We start from the raw sequence: 15,243 nt of genomic DNA on the forward strand, positions 1-15,243 counted from the left end.
TAAGAAAGAATCCATTTTCATCTGCAAGAGCACAGCTCAGTCAGCATTCCTGTTCAGTCAGTAACTTCTCTGTTGAGACTAACCAAGAGCGCAGCTTTATGGCTGACGTTTGTCCTTTTTCTCCTCCCCCACATACACAAACATTGTGAAAGCCTTTAGTAGTTACTTCAGGTTTCTACTGATCTAAGCTGAGCTCAGCCCAGGCTGAAAGTTCGTACATTTTGAAATGGACTATGAAGGCTCCATAGTTCATTACCGACATATTTTACATCTTAATTCTCAGTAAGAGTCCTGGAAAGACAAGCTGAATCTCATATTGTAATGAAAAGGAGTCCACAGCATATGCACCTACTGATTGATCCACCTCTTGGAACAAGATTGTCAGCACTAGTTTGTTATATGAGTTGACTTGTGTATTTAGCAAAATGTTGTACTTTATGTCATCTCCTAAGTAATGAGTCAGGTGACAGTGACATGACTATGGATCTAACTTTACTGAGACATAACTGGAAACTCATCCAGTTTTCATTGTGTCTGTAGTCACAAGCACTGTCTGTAGTCACAAGATGAACTGTGCTGCATAAAACTGGATAGACTGAAAAGCCATCTGTCATATACCCCACAAGTAAATCTAGTTCCTAGTACACCAATACTAGAACAGTCATAAACAGAAGAGCTGCAGTGGTAAAATTCTGCTCTAGAGTCCCAGATCCACCTTTGGACCTCTCCCCGTGTCTGAGGTGGTAAAATCACATCAAAATCCTGCCCCAACCAGGATTCATTTATTTTTTAGATGTATATGTTCCCAGATGCAGAAGCCTGGGACTTTTCACCACTCATCCCCATTCCACATTCAATAAACATGTTTATCAGTCACATGCAGTCACAAGTATGGGGATATAGCCTCATAGACTGAGACCAAGGTGGAATAATACTGCATCTCCTTGTAGAAGACTTGACTGGGCAAAAAATCTCTAAATTCTTAAAATGGGGATACAGCAGGAGCACCTCACTGGGTAAGTTCTCTAAAAAGACTACCTTGAAAAGTGAGACATTTACTGCAATCATTATATACTGGCCCAATTTGTAGGCTTTGATTTCCTAGAGGTTTGTGCATTATCCATTCAAAATAGAAGCCACACAAGGTCCTATAAAGTTACAAATAATGGCTTCCAAGAAAGGTAAAGAGCCTAGGAGATGCTGAAGTGGATAGTGCAGTTTCTTTTAAACTATCCCCTCACAAGAGAACAGTAGAAGAAGCAAGTTTTATAACCAAGTACTGTATGTTCCAAGTATTGCATTTTTTCAGGGAAGCAAATTCCTAGTCCTATGGAGAAGCCCTTCCATCTATGAATGCTGGGAAGCCTATCCACCCTAAACACAGTTCCTGCAGATTCCTGTCAAACTGCTAGGGGCATATTCCAGGCTGCATATCCCCAAACTTCAGTTAGCATAACCAAACAGAAATCTATGGGTTTGACAAATGTCAATGCTGCAAAGAGTGTCTAGCCTTTACTATCATATTGCCAATCCTAAGTTATTAGAAAAAAAAAGTAGCCATACATGTTCTATACAAGACTTTCTTCCTCAGGTCTTGTATTTGAAAGCTTGTTTAAATTTATCCAAACTACTTTGTTGGTCCAATAAAACATACCCCCCTAAGAAATCCTTGCCTCTTGCATATTTGTACCAGACCCACTTCAAAGCTGTAGTTTGATTTTGCAGAATAGTCACAAAAATAGCATATTATCAAATGTTCAATTCCCTGTATGCCTTGAACCATATCCTCTCTTCTCAGTGAAAAAAAGAAAGAAAATCACTTGTGGTTTTATACTTGTTAGTAGTATGCGTAGGCACTGGCTTTTATTTTTGCTGGGGGAGCCTACAATGATGGACATGTGGAAATTTTACGTATTTTGGGTGACAGTCCTCTTCCTGTATGGGGCCAGGGTCCTTCCCTTGGGTCCCCATGTTCTCGGTACCCATGCTAGTGTGGCACCAACAAAACAAAAAAAGCAATTAGCTGGATTCTAGTCTGGCTGGTGTGTCATTAACAGAATTCCAAATTCCAGTTGCTGAATAAATTCTGTCCTCAGTTCTACCTGTGCAATGAGATTAGAGACATAACTGAAGAGAGCAACAACGTACATTTTCCCCTGTATGCCAACAGAGTGATGGAAGCAGGCTTTCAGATATTGTACAAATTGTAGTTCTTTTACTTTGGATGTGTGACCTCCTGTTATTGCTAATTTTAATTTTTAACTATTTGGCTAGAGTTCAGTGAATTCTGAACTATAAAATACAGAGGCTGTGACAAGGTTGCTGATTTAAATAAAAATCCTAATGCATTTGATATTTCCCACATTTCAGATAGCACTCTTTTAAAACTATACAAGCCAGGAAAAGGTATTTTAAAAAATGCTATTTCTGTCCTGTGTCACTCAGAGCACACCCCTATCAACTAATGCAAGAGGAAGACAATGGTTGCAAGGGCTATAAATATTTATAACAGTGGAAGCAACAGGACTTGGTAGACTGAGTGGAAGTTTAGTAGTACTAATTACAAGAAGCAGAAGTGGTAAAAATAATTACAAGTGAACAGCTGTTCATCATAACTTATACAACACTTCAGCTGTGATTTTTTACATGCTAATTTTTTAATTTGATCGACTTGCCTTGACTGTTTTAGAGAAGACACTTAACTGTAAGTTAGTTCTCTGAGGACTTGTCCATATTCACATCCTCTGTGGACGCACCTCAAATATTAGAGCACAGGGACTTGTGTAGCCTAGCAGCACTGATGATCAGCATACACATCTCCTCCCCTTCTTTGTACACCCAGAGACATAACTTAAAATGTTGGCACCCTGGGCAGAGTGGGACGGAAGCACTTACCCCCTCACACAGGGGCTGCTGCTGCCTTAGTGCAAGCTCTGCAAGCACAGGCTGCTGTGGTGGCGTGGTGTCCTTGGGTGCTGTCATTCCCCTCTGAATCAGCAACAAAGGCCTTCCCCCCCATTCCCCCCTCTCCCTCCCAAGTTCCACTGCTGCATGCACTACACCACCAGCTTATAGGGTAGTGTAGTACATGCTTCTTGCTCCTGAGCTGCCTGGCCTTGAGGTGGAGTACTTTTCCTGTTGGTGACAATTTACTCTGGCCTTCAAATCTTGGAAGCCTTTTGCTTCAACTTCAGTTTCATCATTAGCATTTATCAGGAGCACATTTCTTTTTTATCCCCTTCCTTTTTTGTACACTTGGTCTGCTCTCACCCCTTAGTACAGATCCCCCATCCTTCTCTTTTGAACCTGCACCATGTGACCCCCCCCCATGACGCTCCTTTTTCTTTGTCTCAGAAGGAACAATGTATCTTTATGTGAACAACTAGCTGGTAAAAGGAAGCTCCTTTAAGCAAGTGTCAAAGAGCCTTCACACTGCAATGTGTCTGTTCCAAGTACTGGGCCTGGTGAATGTACAGAAGTTAAACCTGATCCCTGTCAGAGACTGAAGGTCACAGGGGAGTCACTTCATCTATACAAATCCAGTGTATATCCATGAACAGTGAAGAAACAGTTACCATATTAGTAACATTATCTCGAAGCATTATGCTCTGTCTTCAAAAGATTTGTATTTGGCTCAAATGTTCTGAATAAAGGTAAATGCCAAAGAATATATCTGAGTCGTTATATTATTTTGTTAAACTTTCAGATTATTAAAAAATCCCACAGCATTGTTATAGGATGAGTTAAAGTGAACTGAAACAACAGCCATCTTCCATTCACCCTAAAAATGAAAACCCAAACATAGGCACAGATTTTTGCCCAGGCAGTGAGTCTGGACATGAATTACAGCTGTGTGCATGGAGGGCTTTGTTTGTTATTGCTTTGGAATGATGGGGAAGGGTGTTTGAAAGAGCGCACCCACACACGGGCAGACACAAAAGCATTGGCAACATGTAGAGGGGGTGCATGCAAGTGCACATGCACCCCCTGAGCTTGGCAGTGCACCCCCTGCAAAAAGCGCTGCTGATGCAACCAGTGGCGCCTGTGGGCAATGGCTGCTCACCACCCCCCGCCATTGACACTGCTGGCAGCATCTGTGGGCAGTCCCCGATCGCCACTGGCCACTGCCGAAACTGCTGGCAGCAACCGCGGGTGGTTGTTGACCGCTCATGGGCACTCACCACTCCGCCCCAGCCACCAACAGCACCATGGCTGCCTGCAGGAGCTCTCCGCTCACCGCCTCCATGCTCCCGCTGCCTGCGGGCAGTCGTTGTGCCCCCCCAGCCTCTGGGGGCACACGGCATTCATGCAGAAAAGCACCAAAAATATGCCTCTGCGGGAGGGTGGGTGGGGAAGGAACCTTTGGGTTAGGCGCTGGCTAAAGGAAAGTTGGAGCTGTGAGCCAGAGAACAATCCCTTATTTGAATCCTGAGAGAAATAGGACGTCGTACATTTTTTGCAAATACATGGGACTGCTTCAAAAGATGCCTAACAAGGCCAGCAGTTTCACTGAAGTAAAACAATCTCAGGTTTATTTTGAAATTTAGGTCCAAAGATATAATACAAGTGGTATGCATGGGATCTAGTAGTCAGAGATTTAAAAAACAAGGTTGTGTCACAGTGTGCCCAAATCTACAGCTGGTCATTTTGTGGGACACTGGTTCCCACACTTCAAAGCTGTAGTTTGATTTTGCAGAGTAGCCACAAAAATAGCATCTTCTTATTCAAATGTTCTATTCCCTGTATGCCTTGAATCATATCCTCTCTTCTCAGTGAAAAAAAAGAAAGAAATTATTTGTGGTTTCACACTTGTAATAGTATGCATAGGCGCTGGCTTTTATTTTTGCCAGGGAGGTGGCCTACGATGATGGACATGTGGAAAGTGTTGTGGGACACTGGTTCCTCACACACAGGTACTGCTCCAAGTTGGGTCAGTTACCATCCTTTTTAGACTACTGTCATATTTTGTCTCTGTTGGCAAACAATAATAAGTTGTGTTAATTTATTATTACTTACTATTATTCATTATATATTACTTATATATTTGGATGAAACATGACATTCAATATAAAATATGTATTTTAGTGACCCGGGGAAATCTACCCAATAAATCAGGGGTGGCCAACCTGTGGCATATGTGCCACAAGTAGCATGGGAAATTTCTGAGGCACACAGCTGATCAGGGAAGGGACAGGTAGCACAGCGGCAGATAAAGCAGGAAGTGGAAAGCAAAGCTGTAGATTGGGCAGGGAGCACAAGGCAGGAGCAGAAAGCTGAGCAGCAGATCAAGCAGGGGAAGGGGAACAACTGAATGATATTTGGGGAGGGTGTGGGGTAAATTTGCAGCATGACTGTCAGAAAGATTGGCTTCCGCAGCAGTAGACGATAGGTTTGTTTATGATGAGCTCCAGTGGTAGACCCAGGGATTAAGTGCCTTGGCACTTAACAATAGCTGAGTCTGTATCAATAGGGATTCTATTAGCATACATATTAGGCAGTTGGGGAACTCTGGGAGGAGTCCATTGTGAAGCATAGGGAATGTTTGCTGGGAACTGAATGGAGAAGAGAGGAAGGGTTAGGCAAGGGGAACAAAGGGTCCCATCTGCTGACTCGACCCCATGGCACGTGAGGTCTGCTGCCTGCCTGGGGCTTGGATTCAGGATGTTATAGACACGATCGCGGACCTCATTCGACCCTCGGACCAGTATCCCACAGTCCTAATCCATGTGGAAACAAATGATGCGGCTGGGAGCAGTCCAGATTGCATCATGAAGGACTACAAGGCCCTGGGGGCCAAGCTCAAGGAAATGGGGGCGCAGGTGGTATTCTTCTCTATTTTCCCTATAAGTAGACACGGATAGCGCCAAGAGGCCTGCATTGGAGAAGTCAACTGGCAGCTTCAGAGTTGGTGCTACCAGGCAGGCCATGGGTTCCTTGACAACGACCTGCATTTTCGCGCAGGGGGTATGCTTAGGTGGGATGGGCTTCACCTCTCCCCTAAAGGCAAGTGTGTCTTCTCTTCCAGATTGGCTGATCTCGTACAGCATACTTTAAACTAGCTTCATCAGGGGATGGGGCCACAGGGGGACACAATGACACTTTCCAGCCAAGACAGGTGATGAACACAAGAAGTACCGTGATAGGTGACAGGGGTCTGGATAGTCCTAGGATCAAGGGGGTGGTGCATGCACTCATAGTAGGCATTAAATGCCTCTACACTAATGCTCATAGTATGGGGAACAAGCAGGAGGAACTTTCCCTCCTGCTGGCTAACACAAACCTGGACATAGTGGGGCTCACTGAAACCTGGTGGGATTCAACCCATGATTGGGTAGTAAACATCAAGGGCTACAGACTGTACAGGTGGGATAGAACGGGGAGGAAAGGTGGAGGTGTGGCACTCTACATCAAAGAGCAATACACGTCCTCAACAAACAGCACGGGATCAAAGGAGGGGCAGACTGAAGTGCTCTGGGTTAGAATACATGGGGATCATGGGGAGAGGGACTTAACGGTGGGGGTCTACCAACCAGGGGGAAGAGCTGGACCAGGAATTCTCAGGTCAGCTCACAGAAGCAGTTAAGTCAAGGGATGTGGTCATCATGGGTGACCTAAACTACCCGGACATCTGCTGGGAGGAGCAGTTAGCCAGGTCTGACTGTTCATGTAGGTTCCTAGCCAAGATACAGGACCTCCACCTAACCCAGGAGATGCAAAGTGCCACCAGGGGAAATGCCTTACTGGACCTGGTCCTGGCCACAGGCGACGACCTGGTGAGGGGACAGTGGGTTCTCGACCACCTGGGCGATAGTGATCATCGCCTACTGCAATTCACCATCCAGTGCAGGGTGTCAAAGGCCTGCAGCAAGGCAGTAGCCCTTGACTTCAGGAGGGCCAATTTCAATGAGTTAAGGAGATTAGTCAGGGAGGCACTGAGGTCCTGGAGGGTATGGGAGTTGGGAGTGCAAGACGAGAGGTCGTTCCTTAAGTAGATGATCCTCCAAGCCCAAAGGGTGACAGTCTCAACACGAATCAAAGCAGGCAAGAGTACTCAAAAGCCCCCATGGCTCACCAAAGGCATTCAGGAACATCTCAAAGCTAAAAAGGAGGCGTACACCCGGTGGAAGGGAGGAGCCATCACCAAGGAGGATTTGCTCGAGACTGTAGGGGGGCTGTTAGGAAGGCTAAGGCAGTGTGTGGAGAAAACTTACCTGAGTCAGCAGAGGAGCATGGCGGGAGCAAAACCACGACGGCCAGAGCCGCCATGGGTAAAGATCAAAGTAAAAACCTGCGGTGGAGCCGGGAGGAGCCGGAACTGGCTCCCGCGTCTGCCTGGGTGCGCTTTATAAAAGCGTGCCAGGGACAATTGGCTGGGTGGACACCTGGCACTAGGATAAAAGACCCAGCAGGAAAGAAGCCGGGGGAAGGAGGGGCAGAAGCGGAAGTGGAAGTGGAAGTGGAGGCAGAGGCAGAGGTGGCAGCAGCAGCAGCAGCAGCATCTTCAGCTGGCTCAGAGGAGCCTGGACGCTTAGAGGCTCCAAATGTAAGAACGTGGTGGCTCCTGTGGAAGGGGAGCACGATGGAGACGTCAGGCTGACAAATATCCCAGGGGCCGCTGGCAGAACCGGAGTGGACAGAGGACGGCAGCAGCAATTGGGACATTGGCAGAAGTAACAGGGACGGCACTCTGACAGGAACGGAGGACAAACAGGTACTAGACCCGGGGAGGAAATGACGCGGCAAGGGGGACCGAAGCCCGGGCAGAGTCAGACGCCATGTAAAACAGGAGGAAAAGGGGGCCGTGGGAGATACTCGAAATAAATATTACCAGTGACCAACTACTGCAGCCCCTAAGAGACTGAGCACCAGGGAGGGTCAGAACACCGACTCTGACAGACAACAGTGCGGTTGGCGTTAGGCAGGGTATAGGGGAGGTGGAGCCCCAAGAAGACATATCGTGAGGGTGACCAAGGGGAATTAGCTCGGGAGGCGAGACCAGACATTGTCCTTCCGATCGAAACCTATTTACTATCAAAGATGTGGCAGGCGAGACCCCTGAGGGAACTGACCCAAAGTCACTTCCAATAGCCTGGCCGTGCAGCCCAACAAACCACGGCAAAGTTCAAGAAGAGCTTAGACGCACAGTGCTCGGGAACTAGGCATGGAAGATTACACCCAGACAGAACTAGGACTAGTGAGCAGAATCAAAGATAACAAGAAGTCCTTTTTTAAATACATAGGGTGTAAAAAGAAGGCACCCAGTAATGTGGGGCCCCTGCAGGACACGCTTGGCAATCTTGTGGTTGCACCAGACAATAAAGCTGACCTCTTTAACAAATTTTTTGCCTCAAGGGACCAAGACATCCCCCCCCATCGGGATTCCGGACAAACTCAGGAGAGGCACCTCCAGGCCTAGGGTCAGAGAGGATCTAGTTAGGGTACTTCTGGTGGGGCTGGACGTGTTTAAATCAGCAGATCCAGATGATCTTCACCCCAGGGTGCTGAGGGAATTGGCAGGGGTCATTGCGGGACCCCTGGCACGGCTTTACGAGCACTCATGGTGCTCTGGCCAGGTGCCAGAGGACTGGAAAAGGGCCAATGTGGTCCCCATTTTCAAAAAAGGGAGGACGGATGACCCAGGAAACTATAGGCCTGTTAGTCTTACCTTGGTCCTGGGGAAGCTCTTTGAGACAATTATCCAGGAGCACATCTGTGAGAGACCAGCAGGGGAGATTATGCTTAGGGGCAACCAACATGGGTTCATTAGGGGCAGATCTTGTCAGACCAACCTGGTTGCCTTTTATGACCAGTTCACAAAATCCTTAGATGCAGGTGCCGCGGTGGACGTAGTCTTCCTGGACTTTAGGAAGGCCTTTGACGCTGTCTCTCACCCCATTCTCATTAAAAAATTAGGCAACTGTGGCATTGATGGCTACACAGTCAGATGGATTGCAAATTGGCTAGAGGGCCACACCCAGAAAGTGGTGGTGGGCAGGTCATTTTCAACCTGGAGGGATGTGGGCAGTGGGGTTCCCCAGGGCTCAGTCCTCAGGCCCGCACTGTTCAACATCTTGATCAGTGACTTGGACAAGGGGGTGTAAAGCACCTTGTTCAAATTCGCGGATGACACTAAGATATGGGGAGAAGTGGGCATGCTGGAGGAGAGAGACAGGCTGCAACTAGATTTAGACAGGTTACAGGGGTGGGTGGATGAGAATAGGATGAGATTCAATACTGACAAGTGCAAGGTACTGCACCTGGGGAGGAAGAACCAGCAGCATACCTATAGGCTGGGAAATTCCCTTCTCATCAGCACAGAGGCAGAAAAGGATCTTGGAGTCATTGATTCCAAGATGAACATGGCCCGCTAATGTGAGGATGCAGTCAGTAAGGCATCCACAGATGCAGCACGAGCAGGTCCAAGGAGGTAATCCTCCCCCTCTATGTGACATAGGTCAGGCTGCAGTTGGAGTACTGCATCCAGTTCTGAGCACTGCACTTCAGGAGAGATGTGGACAGCATTGAGAGGGTCCAAAGGAGGGCCACTCGCATGATCAGGGGGCAGCAGGGCAGGCCCTACGAAGAGAGGCTACAGGACCTGAACCTGTTCAGCCTCCACAAGAGAAAGCTGAGAGGGAATCTGGTGGCTGTCTATAAACTTACCAAGGGAGCTGTGGGGAGCGGGAGAGTCCTTTTCCCCCTGAGCACTACCAGGAGTAACTAGGAATAATGGCCACAAGTTGATTAAGAGTAGATTCAGGCTAGATATCAGGAGGCACTACTCCACAGTCTGGGCGGCTAGGAGCTGGAACCAACTTCCAAGGGAAGTGGTGCTGGCCCCTACCCTGGGGGTCTTCAAAAGGAGGCTAGATAATCACCTAGCCGGGGTCATTTGACCACAGCATTCTTTCCTGCCCATGGCAGCGGGTCAGACTTAATGATCTACTCAGGTCCCTTCTGACCCTACCAACTATAAAACCAACTATAAAACTATGAAGACAGGGGATTTCAATTGGAGTCTATGGGAGGGAACGAGGCACCCAGAACCTTAGTCTGATCCAGTCACAGAGCCTAGGAGGGTCACCCCAGGAGTTAGCAGGGTGTTTCCTGTTTAAAGCAAAGCATGGAAGCTTCTCCAGGCTGGAAGGTTGGACTGTTGTCCTCAAATACCTGAAGACTGATTATAGAAAGAATGAAGATGGACTTTTCTCTATGGCCATAGGGGACAGGACTGGGAGCAAAGGCTTCAAACCACAGCAGAGCAGATTAGGAAGACATTTCCATGAGGATGATCAAGCACTGGAACAGGCTCCTTGTGGAATCTCCATCTGGGCAACAGGCCATAACCTGATCCCAGACTGCCTTGGTGTTCCCTCTGGCTTCTGTTCTGCATCTGTTCTCTGCTTGATCTCCTGGCTATTCAACCTGGATTGCCGCCTAACTCCACATTCTGCCTGATCCTCCAGCTTCCTGACTCAGCCTGTTCCCAGACCCAATTCTCAGACTGATTTCCTGGATTCCTGACCCAGCCTGAACCTGGATTCTGCTCACTCCTCCTGACCCAGGTCAGCACATTGCTTCCCAAGTGGCCCCTGACCTGGCTGCTCATGACCAAACATGTCACTAATACTACCCAGTTTCCTGCTGACTTTTTTTTGCAACAAGAGCACACTTTTGGCCCATATTCAGCTTATGGTCTACTATAACCCTCAGGTCCTTTTCTGCAGTACTGCAGCCCAGCCAGTCATTCCCCAGCCTGTATTTGGGCATGCAATTATACTAAGTGCAGGACTTCACACTTGTCTTTGTTAAATCTCATTTGATTGATTTTGGACCATTTTCCCAGTCTATCCAAGCCATTCTAGCCCTACTCTCCAGATTGTTTGCAACTCCACCAAACTCAGTGTCTTAGCAATTTTGCTAAGGGTCAATCCCATTCGCAACGTCATTAATGCAGATATTAAATAACACTGGACCCAAAACAGACCCCTGAGGAAACCCACTTGATACCTCCTCCCATCTAAACATGGAGTCATTTATAACTACTCACTGAGTATGATGATCCAACTAGTTATTTATCCACCTTACAGTACTTTCATCTAATCTGTATTTCCTTAGCTTGTTAATAAGAATGTGAAGAGAGTCATGTCAAAAGTGTTGCTAAAGTCGAAGTGTATCACATCCACTGCTCTTCCCTCACCCACAGAGCCTGTCACCTTATCACAGAAAGAAACCAAGTTGGTCAGCACTGAAATTACCAGTAACACAAAAATGAAGGATAGCAGTTTAAATAAGTATTGCTACTGCAAACAAAAAAGATGGACAAAAAAAAAAAGGCCGTAATGGATTACCAGGAGCTGCATTTGTTCCCAATAGCTTTCCAGATACAATTCAGGGTGCTGATTTTAATCTACAAAGGCCCTGAATAGTCTGGGACCTTCATAGTTAAGGGACTGCCTTCTCCTTTACATTCCTTCATTATCCTTAAGGTCAGCCAAGAGCAATCTCCTGCAAGTACCATCAACAGACAAAATCTGCTTGGTGAAAATGTGCAGGAGTTTGTTCTGAGTAGTCAGCCCTCAGCTTTGGAACTCTGTCCCTCTTCAGACTTGCCAGAGCCCAAGCTTGGACATCCTTCGGCAGTGTTGTAAGACCTTCCTATTTGGGCAGCCATCTGGCAAATAAAGCTAGGGTAGGATATTGTGCAGTAGGTTTCTGTATTGTGTTTTCTCCTGTTTTATCAGCATTTTTCCTGCATTTAGAAGCATTTTAGAAGTTTTTCTGTACTATTGTAAACTGCCCTGACTCTCTGTTGGGAAGGGTGGCATATAAATCAAATAAATAGACTGGGTTGGGGTTTTTTTACACCAAACAAGGTCTATCACAATTGCAAGTGATGGTTTTGGCCTGGTGCAAGGTGCCAGCCAGGTATGAAAGGCTAATGGACAGGGGCTTTGCTGAAACCATTGAGAACAGTTGACCTTCATTCAGGTTAAATGTTAGAAACAATAGGGGGCTTGAAATCAAAACACAAGCACATGTCACCTACCAAAACAAAGGCATATGCAAGTCAGCTCAGAATTAGAACAATCTGGGCAGAGAGGCTTTGCTGAACATTGTTTTGTGCAGGTGCGTGCCAGAGACAGGACTCAGACAGAGGAGAGCAGAAAGCTTGACAAGCACAGAAAAAGTGATAACGTGATCCTGATGAAAAAGCCTAGAGAGAACAGTTGGGTGAATTGTTGGCTAAAAGAATCTTAGAGCCCCAAACTGTCAACTGTCATCAATTACAATGGAAAATAGGACTTTCTATGTTCTTGGTAGAAGACAATCTCCCTCTAAGCAGGGACACCTGGCCCAGAGCAACACCAGCTGTGAACACCAAACTGACTGAGTGCAGAACCAGCTGCACTGAGTATACAGGTTTCCCTTGCTTTATGCTGGTTCTGCATATGCAAATTTGCTTTTTTGCGATGACCCTTTTTATACCAAAAATTCGTTATATGTGAGGTAAATTCACTCTTATGTGATTGGTGTGAGGGAAGTCTGCAGTCAGCTGCTTTGTGCGGTGCATTGTGGGAGCGACGCGCACCAAAATATAGTCTCCTGTGTGGATCTGTGCTCCTCGCTTGTTGTTTGCGACACGTTTCTGTAGTTGCCATCCCCATTATGGCTTCTAAGTGCCCTGCTAGCTTATCTCCTACCCCTCTCCCTGGTCCATCAATGAAGTGCAAGAGAACTTCATGAACACTGAAGACCCTTCACCACCCTCTCTTCACACCAACTGAACATTCACCAACACCCTGTGCTTGTGTGTACTGTCTGCTGTTGGTAAGTACCAAAATTGTCTTGTAAAAGTGGTAGAATTGGGTCTGGGGGTCAGTACAGTCGAGGTCTTGGAACGTATCCCTATTTGTTACATTATAAAGTGGGTTCCCTTTATGCGAATTCAAGTTACACATTTACAGCATAAAGCAAGGGAAACCTGTATACTATATTTATTCAAATCCAAGACAAGGTTTTTTCCCTCAATCAACTTGGAAGAGGAGGAAGCCTCATTTTGGATTCAAGTACTGCTGCACTGCTGCCTGCTCCGGGCTGAGATGGCTCGTTTGGTGGGGGAGGAGGTTTACAGTTGGTATGGGGAAGACCCATATGCATGGCTCAGGGAGAACACTTGGAAGATAACGCAGCTTGCCTTGACCTGCCTCTGGCTCCAGCTCCCATGAATGTCTCATGCCTCCTGAGGCTGGGGGGGCATGGCGACTGCCTGCAGGCAGCAGCGGTGGTGGAGGCATGGCGGTGGTGAGCAGGGACCGCCTGCAGGTGGTTGCAGTGGTGTCGGCAGCATGGCAGGTGGGGGATGGCGAGTGCTGACCAGCAATTGGCTAGCATCGATTGGTCAGCAGCGAGGGTGGGGCATGGTGAGTGGTAACCGCCCACAGATGCCATTGGCAGTGGCAACAGCAGCCAATCTCTGAGGGTCTATGGTCAATCTCAGGGGGTGCACGTGCACCCAGCTGCACCCCCTACGCATTGCCAATGCCAGCTCCCATTCCTCCAGCCCTGACCCTGTCTAGCCAGGAGCTGCTGCTGCTTCTCCCTGAGCAAGCTGGCTGCGGCTGGGTGGGAGCTGCTGCTACCACTGCTGACTCCTCTGGAGAAGCAAAGCTGCAACAGAAGGTAAGAAGGGAAAATGGGGAGTTGAGGAGGCAGGCAAAGCTTGGGGAGGGGCAGACACAGGCAGGGGGGAAAAGGGGGTGGGAGGCCAGGAAACAGGGGGGAAAGGGGTGGGCTTCTGCTAGATGTGAGACATTAAGCAGCCAGAGCCTAAATAAAGGTCCTGAGCTTACTGCATTTACCAGAATCCAAGAAGACTTAAAATTTAAGTGAACCGCCCTCCCCCCAGTAATTAGAATCTATACACAGAGAATTATAAATGTTTTATTTTAGACTCTGGCTGCTCAGTGCCTCACATCTGGTAGCAGCACAGCAGGCTGCTTTGCACCCTGCTCTGGCCCCAGATGCCAGTACCTTACATCTGTGTATTCTATTGTGCACCTGGACTCCCTGGCACCTCACCTTTGACCTGACCTGTACTACAAACATGGACAGTGTATTGATTAGATGCATGACTCTGACCTCTTTGCATAGCATCACCTTCAGATTTGGATCCCCTGCTGACTCAGGTACTTGGCTAACTCCACAAGCCTGCTTACACTCCCATCCTTACAGGTTTACATAAAAATGATTGCATACAAGATATATGACTCAATTCTCCTCTTCGCTGGAACCACCTGCAGGGCTCTGAATGTTTGCTATCTACTTGCACCAAAAGGATAATAATATTTAATACAAACAGAAAAAGGAAAAATACAGTAAACTTAGCTGAATTGATGAAAAACATGTTATAGCCAAAAAAAAGATGTGTCTCCTTGAAACCAACCTATGTTGAAGTACTGGGATTGTCCTTACACTTCACAGCTGTGCATTTTTTTCCAAACATTCTGCAAGATTGTTACATCTTCAAATACACAAGAAAATTAAAGTGTATTCTTTCTATTCAAGCACTTACACTAGTTTTCATTAACATATTACCTGATAATTGTCTTCCGGGATGTATGTAAAAAGGTGTAGAATTAGGCAAAAAGCAGACAATAGTAATTGAGACATCTGACAAGACAGACTAATTTATGAATTTCACTAGGTATTTCCTCCTCTTTTGTACATCAAGTCCTAGCCTCTTCAGGTGGCTCAAAAAATAGAGGCTTGTTGTTCCATGAATAACTCAACCAAATAAAAAAACCACACATACACAGATGCAAACAAGTGTTTTCTTTTTTTAAACCAGTGGGGATTAACCTTTTTGGCAGGCATGCTACAAATTAGCCCCACAACCCTTCCTGAGTGCCACTTCAATCCCCTTTCCCTGCCCAATTGGCTGTTCTGCTTCCTGCCTTATGTTCACCGTCTGATTTGTTGCTTTGCTTTCTGCTTTCTACACTGTGCTGTGCTTCCTGTCCAACATGCTATTCTGTTTTCTTCTCCTTGCCTTATTTGCCATTTTACTGCCTATCCCCTCCCAGGTCTGCCACATGAAGAAGCTGCCCATGCCACTTGACATACTGCAGGTTGGCCACCCTTGTTTTAAGCTAATTCTGCAAGTATTTTTGTCTGTGGGTTGCTCAAGGTCAGGCTTACTTAAGGTCTTAGCTTGAAAAATGCCAGCTCTTAGTTTTCATT

The sequence above is a fragment of the Alligator mississippiensis genome, chromosome 1 (genome assembly GCF_030867095.1).
Source record: "Alligator mississippiensis isolate rAllMis1 chromosome 1, rAllMis1, whole genome shotgun sequence".
NCBI lineage: Eukaryota > Metazoa > Chordata > Crocodylia > Alligatoridae > Alligator > Alligator mississippiensis.